Source organism: Vicugna pacos, chromosome 5 (genome assembly GCF_048564905.1).
Source record: "Vicugna pacos chromosome 5, VicPac4, whole genome shotgun sequence".
NCBI lineage: Eukaryota > Metazoa > Chordata > Mammalia > Artiodactyla > Camelidae > Vicugna > Vicugna pacos.
The window spans coordinates 64,709,306-64,729,028 of record NC_132991.1 but is presented as its reverse complement, the minus strand read 5'-3'; the positions used below and the strand labels follow the sequence as shown (position 1 = coordinate 64,729,028).

Here is a 19,723-nt window from a genome sequence, read left to right as displayed (position 1 = left end):
GTATAACTTAGCTCAGCTTAAAAAATAATACCAGCAATAATAGTATCATTTTACAATGAAAGTCTAATTGGAATGTGAATGGAAGTGCTATTGGCCAAGGGCACCTCTCCACTAATTACGTCTTATTTGAAAATCTGACCCCAGTATCTGACAAAGAGGAATATCTTTCATCTTGCCATTATTTGTTCACAGTTGTGCCATCTGGCTAATATAACCAGAAGACAACTTGGCACCCACATCCAACCAGAATGACAGTTCTCAAAACATCTTATTTTCTCTTTATCAAGACTAAAGTGGCAACTGATCTCAAAGTGTAAGGTCTTATCATGTAAAACAAATGACTTGGGGTGAGGGGGATTTTTTTAAGAAAATAGGGTTGGTGGGGTGTAGCTCGGGAGTAGAGTGAGTGCTTAGCATGCATGAGGTCCTGGGTTCAATCCCTAATACCTCTATTAAAAAAATAAACAAATAAACCGAGTTATCTCCTCCGCCATGCCAAGAAAAAAAAAACTAAAAACTAAACAAAAGGAAAATAGGGTTGGAAGAGCATTTTGGTGGCAACAGATATCCTTAAACTCTATTCTAGCAGTATAACCTAATTTATATTTCTTTGTGTTTGTCTCTGAATTTTCAGTTTAATTTAGCAGATACTTTTCAAGCACCTGCTGTATGAAATGGAATGAGCCAAGCAGTAAAAGGATATACCAAGTTGTATTAGGGAAATGGCTCTAGCTCTGTAAGAAAGAAATCATTGGATTTCAGGGGCTTAACTCCACAGACGTTAATTTTATGCTCACTTAACAGCAGTTGATGATCCAGGAATTCTGGCTCCACCTGTCTTGAGTTCCTGGCATGCTCTCAGGTACCAGAATCTTTGGCTTCAAGCTGCCCAAGAGGTGGAAGAGTGAAGAAGGCAGGCACACTTCTTAAAGCGCCCAGCCCAGGAGTGACACCCGTCACTTCCACTTACATTCAGCCAGTAAGAACAAGTCATTCATCATACCTGGATGTGCATATTGGCCATTGTAGCCGCTGGCTGGGTAGCCACTTCTCTGCAAAAAGTTTACATTCAGGAAGGAAGAGAAAAAACTAGAGGTCTCTGTCATTCATATTGTTGAAGGTGTAGTTTCAAAGAACCTTGGTCAGAGTAGAGGGAAAGGTTAACAAGGGAAATGTCATGGAGGAGGTGACAGTTTGAGATGGTTCTTGATTGATAGACAGAATTACCAAACAGCGTTGGTAAGAAGGGCATTCCAAATGGAGTAACTGGCACCAACAAAGCATGGAGGTGGGGAGGGAAAGTCAGGTGACTAGTTTTCCTGGAACACTGCTTTGCATAAGGGAGAGATCAAGCTTACAAGGCTGTTTAGGTCATTACATAAGGCCTTGAATATTGCGAGAAAGGGTTTGAATTCTATGCTTCCATTATTATGATTATCATGCATTTATAACACAAAGGCCCCAGAACAATGATAGCATTAATCCCTGACGAGTAACAGTGACAGACAGACAATACATTCAGTATGAAGGGAGTTCGTGTTTTTCAGATGGGAACACTAATGACAGCATCATATTGCATTCACAGGCTGTAACAGATTCCAGCGTTTTGCATTTGTTCCCATGTGTCTTGGTGTTTACGAAATACAATCCAAACATTTCCACTTCACTCTTACTCCTTCTCCCAGGATTGTTTCACAAAGTAATCTAGAGATGTCGGGGTAGTCTTACACATTGACAGCACACAACCAGCAGTGCCTCCCTTCAGGTATGGCAAAGGACCTTCCCAGGCTGTGAGCTCTGAATGCCAACACCAAACACTGCACCTTCCAAAAATGTGATTTCCCTTCCCCTTAAAGCGGTGGTGCAGTCGCAATATTAAGGTCAACAATGGAGTGTAATTTATAATGAACATTTAATAGGCATAAATATTTGTTTTTAAAAATTCAGATGCAAAAGGACAGGAGGGGCACATGGAATAGTATTGGGGAGCCTTAGGAAGGTAGTAACTGGACTAGAAATTAAAGAAAGTATTTAGGTTTTCTGACTCTAGTATTCTGTGAATTGTGACTTTGATATATACCCCTCCAAATCAGTGGTGGCTTTAAACTATACCCAAGGAGAATATTTTTAAAAATTCTGATTGCTGGAGGGAGGGTATATAGCTCAGTGGTAGAGCACATGCTTAGCATGCATGAGGTCCTGAGTTCAATCCTCAGTAGCACCATTAAATAAACAAACAAACCTAATTATCTCCCCTTCCCCAAAAAAATTCTGATTGCAGGTGGGATCTGACTGTTTGCATTATGCTGCGTATATCAACGCATTAGTTATCTTCCCTTTTTGGAATACAGTAGAAAGGAAAGAGATAAATAAAAAGATTACAGAGAGAGGCTGCCTTCATCTCTTCTGCAGAAGTCTTATTTAACTTGTCTTACCTGGTACTTTCTTGTTCTTTTAGTTCCATTCAATGTAATGCTGTTTTGCAAAACTGTTTTTTAGCCATTGCTATCTTGGTTTAAAATAGTCTAAAGAGGCATGATGTAAACTAGAGTTCAGTTGTGCAGAGCTCTTAACATTATATACTCTTTTTTCTTCATAAAATAAGACAATTATAAGCAATTATTTTCACAACCATCAATATGTATTTTTAAGTTCACATTTATAACCACTTTCCCCCAACTATAAAATTAACAAAAAAATTTTTTAAATAATATTTAAAGTTGGTGAGGATGTTGTGAGGTGAACATTTTCATTCATTGATTCTGTTAACTTAAGTAAGAAAAACTTCATGGAAAGCAATTTGGCAAAAATATGTCAAGGGTTGAAAATGTATGTTCCATTTGTCTCTATTATATACACACATATGAACAGCAAAAAGACACTCTTCCCTCAAAAAAAAAAAAACCATTAATGCTTGTTATCTCTTGGTGATGGATATTAGGCAGTTTTATTTGGGATGTATATATTTTTAAAAATACTTCCCCAATGAGAAAGTAGTAGTTTTATGGTTATAGTAAAAATCCTTTCCATCATTTGAGAATATTAATAAAGAATTTTAATAAAATAAGAAAATATATAATATTCAGTGAGAAGGGTACCATATTTTATAAAGAACATGTTAACTATATATGTGCATGTGTGATATATATACAAATATATAACCATTCACCAAATAAATACATCTGTTTTCTAAGGCCTAAAATGAGGTACGAATGAACTAAGTCTTAAACCATGTTTATCAATGTGTTAGGATTATTAGAATATAAATTGTGAATTATCTTTCATTTTTATGTTATTTAATTTTCAGTTTTTCAGTTTTTCAGCACTGAGCTTGCATTGCTTTTATATTCAGGAAAAAAAACACTTAAAAATCAAATAGAAAAAACATCTTTACAGAGCATGATTTATATCATTCTATTCACTGTATGGTTTATAAATCATGTCAATTGTCAGCTTCCTCATTTGTAAATTAAGGGGATTAGACGAGATGTTCTTTAAGATATCTGCCAGGCCTAAAAGACTCTTAGTCCATGAAGCACACAGCAGATAATAACAAACGATTACGACAACAGTGGACCACGTCTGTCATAAAATCTAAAAGGACTCCGACCTTGGGTGTCATGATATAATAATCAGAGCACAGCCTTAGGAGTAAACTTGACTAGTATCCTGGTCGGGTCTCATTTTCCTCATTTGAAAAGTGGGGATAATAACAAAGTTCCCAGAGGATGGAAAAAAGTTTGAAATGTGATAACAAATCTGAGGGCCTTGGCTTGTTGGCTGGCATGGAGTAGATGCTTCATAAAGGATAGTTTTCTCAATAATCTAAGACTTGATCAGTATATTTGCCAGATGGTACTGGACCATCATTTGCAGTCCCTAGATCTAAACTCCCATTTTGAACCCTGCAGCTGGAAGTAGAGGGTGACCTTGGTGAGTACTGAGCCATTTCAGCGTTGGGATGTTCAGACAGGGGTTCAGGCGGAACCTGAGTGCAGCAGCCTGGGTGACCAGGTCTTCAGGGTTCTCTAGTCCTGGACAAAAATACTGGGCAGCACAGGGCACAAAGGAGAAGCCTGGCTATGAGTTTCCCTTGGCGCCTCCTTGCTCACCTGCTCACCAGACTTCCTTCTTCCTCCCCTCCCTTCCTTCAAAAAATATTTAACTATACAGATTCCGTAGTAGTCTCCCTGCTTGGCATCAGAGTCTGAATATTAAATAGGATTGGCACTGACCTTAAGGTACTTATCATCTCATAGGAGAGGCAGGTAATAATAAAAATCACAAGTCCATGTGATCAGCTCTGAACACAGGATTGATAGTCCAGGAGATGGAGAACTTGGTTCTCTTTGGAGGGGGTAGTAGGTGGACTACAGGACACAGTGAGAGAAGGCTTCTCAAAGGTAATTCCCTCAAAGTAATTTTTCTTTCTGACAGAAGTCAATTTTGCCCCAGCGGTCAAGATGTGTTTGGGGGTGGGGAGGGGAGCACCCTGTCAGGAACAGCACATGGAGGTGTCAATAGTGCTGCTCCTCCAATGGGGAACTTCTAGGAACTGAGCTCACCAAAGAGAGGTGTGCAAGGTAAGGAGAGAAGGGAAATGAGGCTTACAACCAGATTGGATCAGGAAGGGTGTAGACAGTGCTTAAGAATGACGAGTAGCAACTCAAAGAGAGAAAAATAAAAAACCAGATTGAAAAACAAGGGACTTGACAAGACATTTCTCCAAAGAAGACATACAAATGGCCAACAAACATGAAAATATGCTTAGTTTCACTGATCACCAGAGGATGGCCACATCTCTGCCGGCATCACTACTCCTGCACTTTGGAACCATTATTAAGTAAAATAAGCGTGACTTGAACACAAGCACTGAGATATCATGGCAGTTGATCTGATAACCAAGATGGCTATTAAGTGACTAAGGGGTAGACAAAGCGATGATTCACGTCCTGTGTAGGTCAGAGCAGGATGGCTAAAGATTTCATCATGATACTCAAACCGGCTGGAAATTTAAAACTTACTAATTGTTTATTTCTGGAATTTTTCCATGTAATATTTTTGGACTTTGGTTGACCATGGATAACCACAGATAGTGAAACCGTGGAAAGTGAAACCACAGATAAGGGGGGACCAACATAATAAGTGTTGGTGAGGATGTGGAGAAATTGGAACACTTGTGCACTGTTGGTGGGAATGTAAAATAGTGTAACCACTATGGAAAACAATATGGAGTTTCCTCAAAAAATTAAAGAGAATTATCATATTATCTAGCAATCCCACTTCTTGGTATTCATCCAGAAGAACTAAAAGCAGGATCTCGAAGAGGTATTTGCACACTTTTGCTCACAGCAGCATTATTCACAATAGCCAAGAGATGGCAGCAACCCAGATGTCCATCAATGGATGAATGGCTGAACAAAATGTGGTGTATACATGTAGTGGGATATTATCCAGTCTTTAAAGGAAGGAAATCCTGTCACATGCTACAGCTTGGATGAATGTTGAGGACATTATGCTAAGTGAAATAAGCAGTCACAAGAGGGCAAATGCTGCATGATCCTACCTAAGAGGAATCTAAGGTTGTTAAACTCATAGAGACAGAAAGTATAATAGTGATTATCAAGGACTGGGAGGAGGGGAAATAGGGAGTTGTTTAATGGGTACAGAACTTCAGTTCTGCAAGATGGAAAAGTTTGAGATCTATTGCACAGCATGCACATACTTAATACCAATGTACTGTACACTTAAAGTGGTCACAATGGTAAATGTCATGGTTTTTTTTTAACCACAATAACAAAAAAAAAAAAGGAAGAAAGAATTGGGAAGTCTCTTCAAGGCAATCGGCCATTCCCTGAAACATTTTAAAGCTGGGAGGGACATGGCCACACTAGCATTTTAGACAGCAACCTCATGGGGAAGTGTTTGATGGATTGGCCATGGTACAGGCTGGAGGAGCCTGGAGGGACCAGCTGGAGAGCCTGTCATGGTCCAGATATGGGTTAATGATAATGTGACAAGCTCAGAGAGAAGCAGGAAGGAGCTGTGACAGCATGCAGGAATGCAGGTGTGGCTGGGAACCGCTATTGTCATTCCTGAGGTGTGTAACCTCCGACACTGTTCGCCTGGGCAATTCAGGGTATTGTCCAGCTGGGCATGCTGTTAATTTTGCCTGGAGAGATCATTTGAGTCAACAGGGCTCCCTGTCAGGAATCACACTGACTGCTTGTGATTGTTGCTCTGTCTGACTGGGACAGAGTCCTCTGCCTCTCTGTCTCCCTCCTTCTTTTATTTTTATTCTTTTCTTTCTTTTTTTTAACAGTAGCATTGATTGATTGATTCCCTTGAATACTGTTACTCATACTCAAAGTTGCAATTTTCCTAGAGCTAATTAGAGAGAGTCATGATTCAGGCAGTATCTCTAGAAATTCAGCAACTTCCCGTTTATCTTTCTATTATCTCCATTCTGTGGAATTTCCCAGCAATGATATCATTCTCCAGAGATATAACCTGGGTGAAACCTTTTTGAATCTCCACATTTGAGAAGAACCATTGCCGTAAATGCTTTCCTTTGTACAAATGCATTACTGTGTGACTTCTGGAGAGAAGTGTGTCACAACAAGGGAATAAGAAGGACAAGGCCACCTTGAAGCTCAGGTGCTGGGGGTCAGATAGGGTACTTTCAAGTGAGGGACTCTGGTAGGCGTACCACACTCTCAGCATAATTCGAATTTTGATTCAAAATAACATTGTTCTCTATGTCATTGGCTTTACGGATTACTTGTGAAATACGGACATTACTGAATTCCAAAGGCCAAGAATAATTTATCCTAAATTAATCATGAATGACCTTTGGTGAAATAATCTTGCTTGTTAAAATCATCTTTAATCTTATAATTTACAAATCATTAAATCTCTTTGTTTTTGTCCTTTGATATTTCATTTACCATTCCCAAGCTTGGATAAGTTATAATTTCTCTAAAGATCCCATAGCTGCTTGTTTCTGTTTTCGGCTGCTTGGCTGTGACTTGATTTATCTGTTTAATTGTTAAGTCTATCTAAAGTTTTTTTGTGTAATGTAAATTAAATTGTTTTTCAATATTGCTAACATCAAGAAATAAATCCAGGAGGAGTTTTACTTCTCCAGAAAGCAGATAATTTGTATGTTTTGTAAAGTGCTTAGCACAGTATAAATGAGAGGTAATTGAAAAATTTTTTCACTCCACCTCTCCCTTGGAAAATATTTGAAGAACAGTAGTCACATATCTAACTTTCTTTGAAGGTACTTTTGGAGAGAATCCAGGAAAACCACCCTTTGTAAAACAGATGAACATTTCATCTGATAATTTGGTCCGCTTAAAAAATACTAGCTATCGAGCGTGTTTAAGTGTCTGTGTTAGTTACTATGGTACAAACTCTATTCAACAGAAATTTCCTGCTGAGAAAAACCATGAAGCACATAAGATGAATGCCTTCGCTGTGATTATTCTCTTCAGGAGCTAGAAAATAACTACTTAGAAAGATTATGCATGAGGGTAATTGCTATTTAATGGGGGGAAAACTGAGGAAAATAATTATAAGAGTGAAGAAGATATTTCCTAACCATCTGTCATTTAAAAATAAGAAACAAAAAAGAAGACATAATATGTTTTTCAGAAAGACTTGGAAGTGATGCCAAAAGGCAATACTCTAATGGTGCACACACCAAAAGAACTTTCCATGAAGAAATCTGAGATTACTGTGTGTAAAAGCTCTTTCCAGAGCCATCACCACGGTGTGAGTTACGATGACAGGCAAGCACCTTTATCTGACATCTTGACATAGCCAAGGTGGAAGAACACACCCAACTGAGATGTCAGTAATTGGAAGCAGGAGATGCCAACAGAAAGACATTTCTTCCTACCAGGACAGAAAAAGGAAGCGGGGTAGTGCCATGGAGAAAAGCAATCCTTTAATCTCTTACTCTGTTTAGTGCATTGGAGAAGTATTAGTAAGCTAGTAAAGGTCTTTATTTATGAGCATGGATAGACTTTTCGGATGGCATGTTATTGATGTTCTCTTCCATTGGAGCCCGCATTCTTAAGTCTACGGATAGTGGCCCCTGCAATCTGCCTGTCAGAGTCCTCCAGCCCTGCCTCGGAGGAGCTGATGGTCTGGATGCGGAGGAAGGAGAAGCTCCGTGAATTAATCAGCGTACCTACTTTGCTGTTGTTCTACAATACAGAAGTTAATAACCAGACAAGATGATGATAGAAGAGACGTCAGGCAATGTATGATTAAGGGTGCAGCTGCAAGCAATCTCTCTCTCCTCTAAACCTCCAGAACACTTTATCCATGCCTCTTATGGCACCTCCTCCTTTCTCTCTGATGCCACTGTTTCTCTCTTCTCCCCCTACTCAAGAGTGGACAACTTGCAGGCAAGCTCTGGGGCTGATTCTTCTTCCATCCCCCATGCAGAGCTTAGGCTGGGCCTGCCTAGCATCACTACAAGCAACCATTTGTTATTTGAATAAAATAAGAGACACAGACAATAAGTTTGGGTGTAAAGGGTATGGAGGGAGGGCATGGGTTTGTGTGAAGATTCTCACATTGGACAAAAATAGATTTAAAACAAATGATAAATGTCTGAAGCGGACATTGTTTTTACCTCTAAAGCATCCATTCATCTTTTTTTCTAGTAAGAACAACTTGATTTTCTTTTGGGGAACTATGCCTCCCCTCCCCTGTTGCATGTCCCCTTGGCCAAGACAGTCACACTCACATGGAGACAGAACTCAGGCAGAACAAAGACAAAAATTGCCAGTGACTCATCCCAGTGGCAACCTATCCACTGGGATAATGGAGACTATCCATTTGTTTGGCCATCCTTTGGCAGATTAGAGATGGCTGCCCATTCTCAGTCACTCCTCTCATCGAGAGGTGGAGTCTATGACCCTTCCCTTCAATCTAGGTAGGTTCTGCACCTGCTGTGATCAGCAGAATAAATGAAAGTGACTGTGCCAGTTTCAGTGCGCAGTCTTCATAGACTGGCCTCTTTCACTTCTGTACCTTTACTGTCTTTGACCATGAACTGAGTGAATTCCTTCCACCAAATCAGTAGTCCTCTCTTCACATACTTCCAGCCTAAAGTTCATTCTTTCTTTTTCTTTTTTTTTTATTTTAACGTTTGTATTTTTTTCTATTTGTTTCTTTTTCAAAACATCTGCCTATATCTTGTTTCATTATTTATTTCTTTTTGCTTCATACTTTTGTTCTTTTTTAATGGAAAGATTATCTTCATTGATTTCTTTGAGCATCATCAGCACATTTATTTTCCAATTCCTTATCAAACAGTTCCATAAAATTAATTTTACCTGAAGTGAATTGGGGTCCAGCTGGGGCAGCGTTCAAAGTCTTTCTAATGTTAGCTATTCTAATGTGGTTTTGGAATTTTATTTTGCAGAAGGCTCATTTTTGGTAGAAAGTTTTTTAGTCTTTTGTTTATTTCCTCTCTTTTCCTTTCCCTCCATGTTTACCCCTTCCTATCTGACAGTATTGCTTTTGCCACATAGCACCTGGGACCCCCGGTTCAGAACTGGGTACGTGGTAGTATTTTGGTATTCCTGACTTCCTTTGATACTGCAGATATCACAGAGGCTTTTACTGTATCAGGTGTGTCTTTGAATTCCTACTTCCCAACATCTGCAGCTCCCTATAAGTACGTGTAAGCAATGGCTGAGACCACTCTTTTTCTCAGTGTCCTATAACTAGAGGGAGCCCTAGTCCTAATCCTCATCCTCAGTGCTCTCTGTGTGTGGTTGTACCTCTGGGAGCTGAAGCCTTGGACATGGGAGAGAAGGCCAGTAGGGATACAGCTGCGATTCAGCCCCCTTCACTGTGGTATTTTTTGTTAAATGTTCCATGGTGCTGTTTATATTTCTATTTTTTGTTTGTTCATTTGTTTATTGAGGTAAGGTTGATTTATAATATTATAATAATTTCAGGCATACAACATAGTGATTCAAAATTTTTGTAGATTATTCTCTATTTAAAGTTATTGTTTAATACTGGCTATACTCACTGTGCTGTGCAATATACCCTTGTAGTGTGTTTATTTTATATGTAGTACCTTGTACTTCTTAATCCCCTAACCTGTCTTGCTCCAGCCCCCTTCCCCTCTCCCCACTGGTAACCACTAGTTTGTTCTATATATCTATGAATCTGTTTCTGTTTTGCCACATTTGTTCATTTGTTTTATTTTTAGATTCCACATATAAGTGATAACATACAGTGTTTCTCTTTCTCTGTCTGACTTTTTTACTAAGCATAAGTCATGTTATTGCAAAAGCAAAATTTAATTCTTCTTTATGGCTAAGTAGTATTCCATTGTGTGTTTTTGTGTGTGTGTGTGTGTGTGTGTGTGTGTGTGTGTATTTATCAGGTCTTTTATTTATTCATCTGTTGATGGACACTTGGGTTGCTTCCATATCTTGACAATTATAAATAATGCTGCTATGAACATGGGGATGCATGCATCTTTTTGAATTAGTGTTTTCATTTTCTTCAGATATATACCCACAAGTGGGATTGCTGAATCATATGGAAACTGTATTCTTAGTTTTTGAGAAAACTCCATACTGTTTTCCACAGTGGCTACACTAATTCACATTCTCACCAACAGTGTACAAGGGTTCCCTTTTCTCCACATCCTTGCCAACATTTGTTATTTGTGGTCTTTTTGATGATAGCCGTTCTGACAGGTGTGAGGTGATATCTCATTGTGGTTTTGATTTACATTTCTCTGATGACTAGTGATGTTGAGCATCTTTTTGTGTACCTGTTTGCCATCTATATGTCTTCTTTGGAAAAATGTCTCTTCAGGTCTTCTGCCCACTTTTAAATTAGTTTGTTTGTTTTTTTGATGTTGGGTTGTATGAGCTATTTATATATTCTGGACATTAACTTCTTATCAGTCATATCATTTGGAAATATTTCCTCCCATTCAGTAAGTTGTCTTTTTATTTTGTCAATGGTTTCCTTTGCTGTGCAAAAAATCTGTTAAGTTTAATTAGGTTCCATTTGTTTATTTTGCTTTTGTTTCCTTTTTTGAACCCAATGATATCATTTTGATTTTTTAATTTTTATATCCTACTTATTGTTACTATGTGTTTGGAATGCTTGTGGGCAGTAAAGGGAAGGGAGCGTTTTATCAGAGCCCGAAGCTCCTGCACCACTTGACCAGACATCAGTTGTTTACTTCCGTTTACATTTAACATGCAAAACTTTGAAACTCATGTGATAAAATTTTACTTCATCCTCTTTGGATTCCTCTTCATACTTCTAACCTTAAATAATTCTTTCCTCCAGACAGTGAATAAATATTCACTTTTTCTACTTTGTCTAAGGATTTTACTATTTTATTTTAATCTTTAGCTTTTCTTATTTAAGTTTGGTTGATTTACAATGTTGTGTTAATTTCTGGTGTACAGCATAGTGATTCATTGATATATATATGTATGTATATATTCCTTTTCATATTCTTTTTCATGATAAGCCATTACAAGCTATTGACTATAGTTCCCTGTGCTGTATAGTAGGACCTTGTTGTTTATCTATTTTATGTATAGTAGTTAGTATCTATAAATCCTGAACACCCGGTTTATCGCTTCCCCAAATCTTTAGTTTATAAATTCTACTTAGAACACATTTACTATGAAGTATGAAATAAGGAAGTATGAACTTCTCAAAAGAGCTAAAATTTTCTCAGCACCATTTATTGAAAAGTCCTTTCTTTTCTCATTATCATTTCCTAAAGTACTGTATATAATAAGATTTATTTCTGGTCTGTCTCTTCTGTTCTGTTAATTTACCTCTATGGTCATCTTTCAAAAGCATTCTGCTGTGATTATTGCAGCTTTTATATGTTTTGGTAGCAGGTAGGACTAATCCTACTGCATTATTCTTTGTTTTTCAAAATGTGTTCTAATTCATGCCTGTTTAGCTTTTCTCAATAAACTTTATTTCATTTTTTAAATTTAAAAATTATATTGGAGTTTTTATTAGTACTTGCATTAAACCAACATATTAATTTGAAGACATTTTTCAAGAGTATGTCTACATTAATACATCATTTTTTAAATCTTCCATTAAAATGTTTTTGATTTCCTTCTTGTAGGTCATGTTCATTTTTTAAGATAATTCTAGCTTTTTAATCACTTTCTCCCCTCTTTTCCATTATTTTTGAAAGTAATAATTTATCCATAGGACATAGGACAACTCTATTTTGTTACTGTTTCCTATGCTGGCCGGCATTTCTAGCTCTTTTTTCTTATTAGTGAAAACATTTAAAGGTATGAATGTACCTTTTTGGTACTGAAAGAAATTTCTTGCCCTTTCCAAAGAGCTATGTTCAAGTTTTATTAGAGAAGCTATTAAATAGTTTTAAGTTTTATTAGATAAGCTGTTAAGTAGTTTTTAGTTTTTATTCCTCATTACAGAAGCTATAACCCTTAATTATTGGAAATTATGAAAACACAAGAAAGGGGGAAATTCCAACTTGGAGATGATCTGTAGCTTGCTTCATGAATGCCTTTTCTTTGAAGATGTACCTTGAAAAACAAATTTTTTTGGCAGTGGGATTGGGCAGAAAGGAAAGATAGAAGGGCACTTCAAAGGGCAAAAAAAGGTTTGGAGATAAAATTCTTCAACATGGTTCGTGGATGTTGCTGGGTTCACGGAGTAAGGATGGACATAGAGAAGACTGGAAGTGAGTTGGGATGAGATTTTGGAGATCTTGAATGTTAGACTAAGGAATTTGGCATTTATATTCTGCAGGAAGTGAAAATCCAAGCCCCACATTTGTCCTTAAAAATCTCAACTTCCGGAACACACAAAATTCCTGTAAAGCTCTTTTTGTGCTACAGCGCATAGAGGCACAATGTTATATTTGAGATTCGCTATTTGTTCATTTCCTGTAAGACGTATTTGAATGTAAAATGGGAGGAAAAGCCTTGTGTTTGAGTTCCTTCCTGATTTTTTTTTCCCCAAAGGGAGGCGGGGGGAGTTACAAATTCAACTTCTTGATGAACACAAGCAAAACTCCACGTCTGCCCAACTGTGAAACACAGTCACAGAAATGGAACAGTAAATATAAACACAGAAAAAGTTTTATATTACTGGAAGAGCAAATTTACAATCAGTAAAGATTCTTTGTAATGTTATCTGAAACCTGAGTCGTCTGTAATTTTGGTTGTTTGCCCAGTAAGTTGAAAGGCCTTTTTTTTTTTAACCTAGAATTTAATTTTTCTTGGTCTTAGGCCCAATCTTTCACTAGCGGTGAGTCAGAAGGGATGCCTGAAATAGTTCATGTGCAGGTTTTTGTGTTCATGTCTTATCTTCCTTGGCTGGCCAGAACTGTTTCTTATTCATCTATTTATTTCTCAAAAACCCAGCAAAGTGTTCATAATTAATTCTTTGCTGAACTATATACATAGGTTTCAACTTATCTGTCAAAAATGTGAGACAACAAATAGCATTTTGTGACGTGTATACTGATGTGAACTTGAGACTTGGTAGTTAAAATCATAAGGACGGTAGTAACCAAGAAGTTTTTGTATCCCTTTTCCTTGTTTGGGAAGAACTGCCTGATGGATGCTGTTATTAGCTGATAAAGAAACTGCTGATAAAGATATTTTTTCAAAATATTAATAGAAGAGTAAAAACATTTACTTACAGGAAGTGATCCTCATAGAAAGAATTACACATGAAACAGTGATATTGTCTTGAGGGGTAAGACAGAATCCCAGAAGCCCCCTTTCCAAAACCCTTTAAACAATGAAAACTAAGTCAGCCAGTAAATAATATACTAGTGGTGTGCAAACAAGGCAGGCCATAGACATTGAAGAACGGCATCCTGAGGCAGAATGAGAGGGCTTGACTCCTCCCACTTCTCACGTGTACACTACCCTCCCCAGGCCATTGTGGCCTCTCACTTCTCAGAGGTACCTTTTGTGTTTGTGTAAGAGGGTCTACTGGCCATACACATGGGTATCAAATCAAGAGAGCGTGAGAAGTTGGGCAGGAAGAGTCCAGGAAACGTAGTTACCAAAGATTGTCACTGACACCAACCTAAAGAGAATAAAGACCCCTCACCCTAGATGTTTTTGTAGGAGGTAAGGTGGTGTTGCTCTGAACTAAGGAAGCAGATGGGACCCTGGGAATGTTTCCTTCTTGAGGCTCCTGGACAGTCTTTATCTTTTCATCATTGCCATGTATCTCCCCTTGACCACTCTTCAGTGCTGGATTAGAAAGTAGCATAAGACATGGTTCTTAAAGTAGATTGGTGGCTGCCAGAGACTGCGGGGTGGGGGAAATGGGGAGATGTTGGTCAAAGGGTCCAAACTTCCAGTTATAAGATGAATAAGTTCTGAGGATCTAATGTTCAGCTTGGTGATATAGTTAGCAATACTGTATTATGTACTTGAACATTGCTAAGAGAGTAGATCTTAAATGTTCACACACACACACAAAAATGGTAATTATGTTGGGCAACTGATATGTTAACCTTATTGTGGTAATCATTTTGCAAGATATATGTTTATCACATCATCACATCGTACACCTTAAACTAACACAACGTTATATGTTAATTACATCTCAATAAAACTGAAATGGAAAAAAAAAGACATAGCTGTCAATTTCTTACAGTATGGTGGTGGAGATTTATTCATTCTTTCAACGTGTATGCAGCACCTGTGTGCCACGAATACAGGGCAAGAAGGCAGGGTGTTTGCCAAATGAATGGTGCAGCTACTATGTGCAGTGGGGTTTAGGACGCTATGTCTGTAAGTTGGATGCCCTGGGAAGGCTTTACCAAAGGAGTCACAATTTGACTGGGACTTGTGGAACAGGTAGTGTTTAAACTGGAAGAGAAGGTAATAGCTGGAAGTGTGGAGGCACGAGTAGGAGACCTGAGAGAACGCAAGCCGGAAAGGGAGGTTTAGGCGGGGTTAGGGAACTCCTCGGGGTTAAGAAATATGGGAGGAAAGGGAAAGTGCGGTAGGCAGAATAATGCCTCCCCCAGAGATACCCGTGACCGAGTATGTCACCTTACATGGCAAAAGGGACTTTGCAGATTAAAGCTATGGATCTTGAGATGGGGAGGTTATCCTGGATTATCAGGTGGAACCACAAGAGTCCTTATGTATAAAAGGAAGGCAAGGGGGTCAAAGAAAGAGAGGCGACCATAGAAGCAGAGTTTGGAGGGATGGACAGAGGGGGACCACGAGCCATGGAAGGCCAGCAGCCTCCAGAAGCTGAAAATTCAAGGAAACTGATTCACCCCCGAGCCTCCGCAGGGAATACAGCCCTGTCATCACCTTGATCGTAGCCCAGTGAGACCCACATTAGACTCCTAACCTTAACAACTGTGAGTTACCAAAGTGTGTTGTTTTAGGCCACTGCGTTTGTTCGTGAAATTCATACAAAAGAGAAGTAACACTAAAGGATTAATGAAAAGCACATCACATTAATACCTTTAAAAATATTCCAACGTCCTTACGGAGCTGGAGCTTCTCTTACAGCCATTTGACCAGGAGGAAAGTGAGGTTTAGAGAGGCTGTGAAATTGTTCAGGATCTAACACGTAGTCAAGTGCAGCTTCGCCCCAGAGGTGGTTTCTGAGTCGGGGGAAAGGGAGTCTGTCCAGAGGTAGGGAAAAAGAAGTGAGGGGGCAGGGAAGCCAAAGAGAGAGACAAGGAGAAAAAGGACTCTCTGTGTGTGTGTGTGTGTGTGTGTGTGTGTGTGTGTTGCGGGGGAGTGCCACTAAAGATAAACTTTGTTTACTTCTACTTTGGCTGAGGTAGCCAGGCTCAGATGAGTCGCTACCATTGTTGTTAAGAACAGGGCCAGAGCTTTTCCCATTGGTTCCATCTAATCACTTTTCTTTCCAAATGTTAAAAATCTGAATTTCCTTTTCTTTTAGACAAATTTGTAGACTTATTTGAAATGAGAATTCTTTTTTCACTGTGGATATCCTGCACTATGTTAAAAACTGATCATTAAAACCAGATTTTTATGCTATGTGAACCAGACCTTAATTTTTTTTTAATTTAGACTCTTTAGTTAAGACCCTTGGAAGGAATTACAGTAAATGTTAAAATTTAACCTAAAATCAAAGCTAGAGTCACTTCTTAACCAAAGGTTACATCCTACACAGCAAGTCAAATGAAAATTGTGTCTGTTCTGTGAAAATCACTCTGGAAAAGCCCTTGAATTGCCCAGGGCATTGTAACAGTCAGGATTAGTATATTCTTTACCATTTCTTAATAAGTCCGGCATGGCCAGTTTTTCCGACAGCATTGGAGCCCATCACTGTTTCTCTTGCTAGGCAACAAGTAAAGTTGTTGGCTTGCATTTCAGGCCTAGTTTGTACGAAAAATACAATTTGAGGGTGCATAGTTGACTTGTCAGAAATTAAAGACATTTGTATGCAATTTCACTGTATTGTTCAGTTCTACTATTTACTTTATACTATTTCATCTAATCCCTTTCCTCACTTCTATTTACTTTATAATTAAATTCTACTATCTAGTCCTAGTGAAGCATCACATTCTCTCTGTATACAATGCATGCCCCTGCAAAAAAGGCAAAATCATAGTTCCTCCATGAAGATACACGTAATCTTAACATTCTCATGCATTTCCTTTATTATCATTTTTCTGTATTCTTAAACAAAGTTGAGATCATCCCATACAAATTTGTTACACCTTTTTTATTGCTTTTAGTTTCCTGATATTATAAACAGTGCTGCAGTGGACGTATATAAACATAACTCTTGGGCTTTCTGACTGTACTTGTTCATTTTTTAAATTTTGAAATAGCAGATTTAAATTTTGAAACAATTACAGAAAGGTTGAGAGTACAGTTCAAAGAATTTTCTTTTCTTTAATCATTTGAGAGTAAATCATCAACCTGATGCCACATCACCCCCTGAATTTCTCTGTGTGCTTTTCTGCAAATGAGAACACTCTCCCACTTACCCATAAAATAACAACTCAAATCTGGAACTTAACATTGGTACACTACTACCACCTAATGATTTGTAGTCCCCATTCAAGTCTGGCCAATTGTCCCAATATCTCGTTTATAGCAAAAGCATCCAATTCAGAGTCAGGTATTGTGTGTAGTTGTCATGTCTCTAGTCTCCCACATACTGGAACGTTAGTTCAGCCTTTTCTTGATCTCATGGGCTTGATACTCTGGGAGGGTACAGGCCCATTATTTTGTTATTTTGTCAGTTTGGGTTTAACTGATATTTCCTCATGATTAAACTTAAATTTATTATGAATCTTTGACAAGAAAAGCACAGAACTGATGCTGAGTTTTCCTCTTCACAGTCTGCCAAGTGGTGCATGACTTAAATTTGTCCCATTACCAGTGGTGTTCACGTTGATCATTTGGTTAAGGTGGTATCTGCCATGCTTCTTCATTAATAAATACTTTGTAGGGAGGTACTCTGGATCTAAGAAAACATTCTATTTCTCATCAAACTTTTAATTTATTCATTCATTCATTTAGATCAGTATGGAGTCATGGATTCTTATTTTATTCATTTGATTATAATTCATTATCATTATTTCTGCTGATGCTCAAATTGACCCCAGTTTGGCAGCTGGGAGCCTATTCAAGCTGTCTTCTGTGTCATTTTGACATGTCCCCTTTATTTTTTGAAAACCTCTTTGTTTTCTGGTACAATAAAATGTTCTAGGATTGCCTTGAACTTTTCCTTCATCAGCTCTGGAATTAGCCATTTCTCCAAGAAAACCGGATTCCCTTTGTGGGAAATGGCATTTAGAAGCCAAGACCTGTGTGCTAAGTATGTTCGTTGCTATGGGGATGTTGCTGGCCAGTAGAAAGCATACACACATACACATTGGTAGACATTTTCATCTAGAATTATTTCTTTACTTATATACTGAAGACCATAAGTTCACACTGACACACCTAATTCCAATCCAATGTCTTTTCATATTGTTCTCCAGCAGGAAAAACCAGGTTGCCATTATATTTAGAGTATTTGCTTATTTGATCAACTCCCCGTTATGTAACTATAGTGGATTGAATGGTGGTCCCCCAAAATACATGTCCACATCCCAGCCCCTGGTACCTGTGAATGTGACCTTATTTGAAAAAGGAGGCTTTGCAGATATAACTAAGATCTCAAAATGAGATCATCTTGGATTTTCTGAGTGGACCCTAAATCCAATGGCAGGCGTCTTATAAAAGATACACACAGAAGAGGGACACACAGAAAGAAGAGGGGAAGGCCATGGAAGGACAGAGGCAGAGACTGCAGTTCTGCAGCCACAAGCCGAGGAATGCCTGTAGCCTCCTGAAGCTGGAGGAGGCAAGGAAGGCTTCTCCCGAGAGCCTTCGGAGGGAGTGTCGCCCTGCAGGCACTTTGACTTCCTGAGAATTTCATGCCTCCTCTGCTGCCCCGTCTCCTGTGCCACTGTCCTCTTTCTCTGCTCCAGCTCTGACTCCCCATTTTGAGCCACTTGCCCCCTTCCTCACAGAGGCCCTCCTCACCCTACTTGAACTCCGGCTCCCCACACCAGGCCGCCCTCTGTCAGTGCCTTCCTCGCAATGTTGCTAGGTAAAATACAGGATGTCCAGTTACATTTGAATTTCAGATAAACTACAAACAATTCATGCAAGATTGGAGACATATTTGTACTGAAAACTATTCACTGTTTATCTGAAATTCAAATTTAATTGGGTGTCATGTTTTGTTTTGTTGTCTCTTTTTCCTTGGCTAAATCTGGCAACCCTACCCCCTTACCCTAGTTAAGCTAAGACCTCCACCTCCACTACACCAGGCCGCTCCTCCATGGAGTGTTCTCTGTACTCCACTGGGGCTGTGACATTCATACCCGGCTGGCCCTTCTTCTCTCTGCTCAGACTCCAGCACCCCACACTGGACCAGCATGGCTCGCCACGCTTCATCCCTGCTTCCGCAGACACATACCCTGCTTTGTCTCACCTAATGGCTTTAAGACTGAATTGCTTAGGAAGAGAGGAGAAGGGAAGGAAAGGACATAGAATGGAAGGGGAAGAGAAACCTGGCCATACTTTTCAGTGTGCTTCATATTCTCCCTGTGGTAGAATAGTTTTTATATGAAGAAATGGCCTGTATTAGAGTTCTCCAGAGAAACAAACCAGTAGGATGGATGGATGGATGGATGGTTGGATGAACTGAAGAGAAGATTTATTGTATGAATTGGCTCACACAGTTTTAGAGGAAGAGAAGTCCCACAATCTGCACGCTGCAAGCTGAAGAACCAATAAAGCTGGTGGAATAATTCAGTTTGGGTCCAAAAGCCTGCAAAGTAGGGGATGGGTTGGGGGGAGGAGGCACTGGTGTAAATCCTGGAGTGTGAAGGCCTGAGAACCAGGAGCTGTAATGTCTGGGGGCAGGAGAAGATGGACATTCAAGCTCAAGATGAGAGAGCCAAGATTTTGCCCTTTCATTGCCTTTTTTGTCCTATTCAGATCCTCAACAGATTGGATGATGCCCACTCACCCTGGTAAGGGCAGATCTGTACTCAGTCTACTGAACCAAATGCTAAGCCTTTTTAGAGACACTGTCACAGACACATCGAGAAAAGTGTTTTGCTGGCTACCTGGGCACCCATTACCCCAGTCAGGTTGCTCTAACAGAAAGGTAAACATCACATGGCCCTACA

General features: G+C 39.0%; 2 long non-coding RNA genes across 2 annotated transcripts in view; one reads left to right on the top strand and one right to left on the bottom strand.

Moving 5' to 3' along the window:
• Nucleotides 1-19,723, top strand: part of LOC116280580 (uncharacterized) — a 60,146-nt gene that overhangs the window by 24,262 nt on the left and 16,161 nt on the right. The gene's annotated exons all lie outside the window — the stretch shown is intronic.
• Nucleotides 1-19,723, bottom strand: part of LOC140696638 (uncharacterized) — a 31,092-nt gene that overhangs the window by 6,394 nt on the left and 4,975 nt on the right. The window contains exon 2 of the long non-coding RNA XR_012073145.1: nt 16,295-16,399. This is a non-coding gene — a long non-coding RNA (uncharacterized lncRNA). The remainder of the gene's footprint in view (nt 1-16,294; nt 16,400-19,723) is intronic.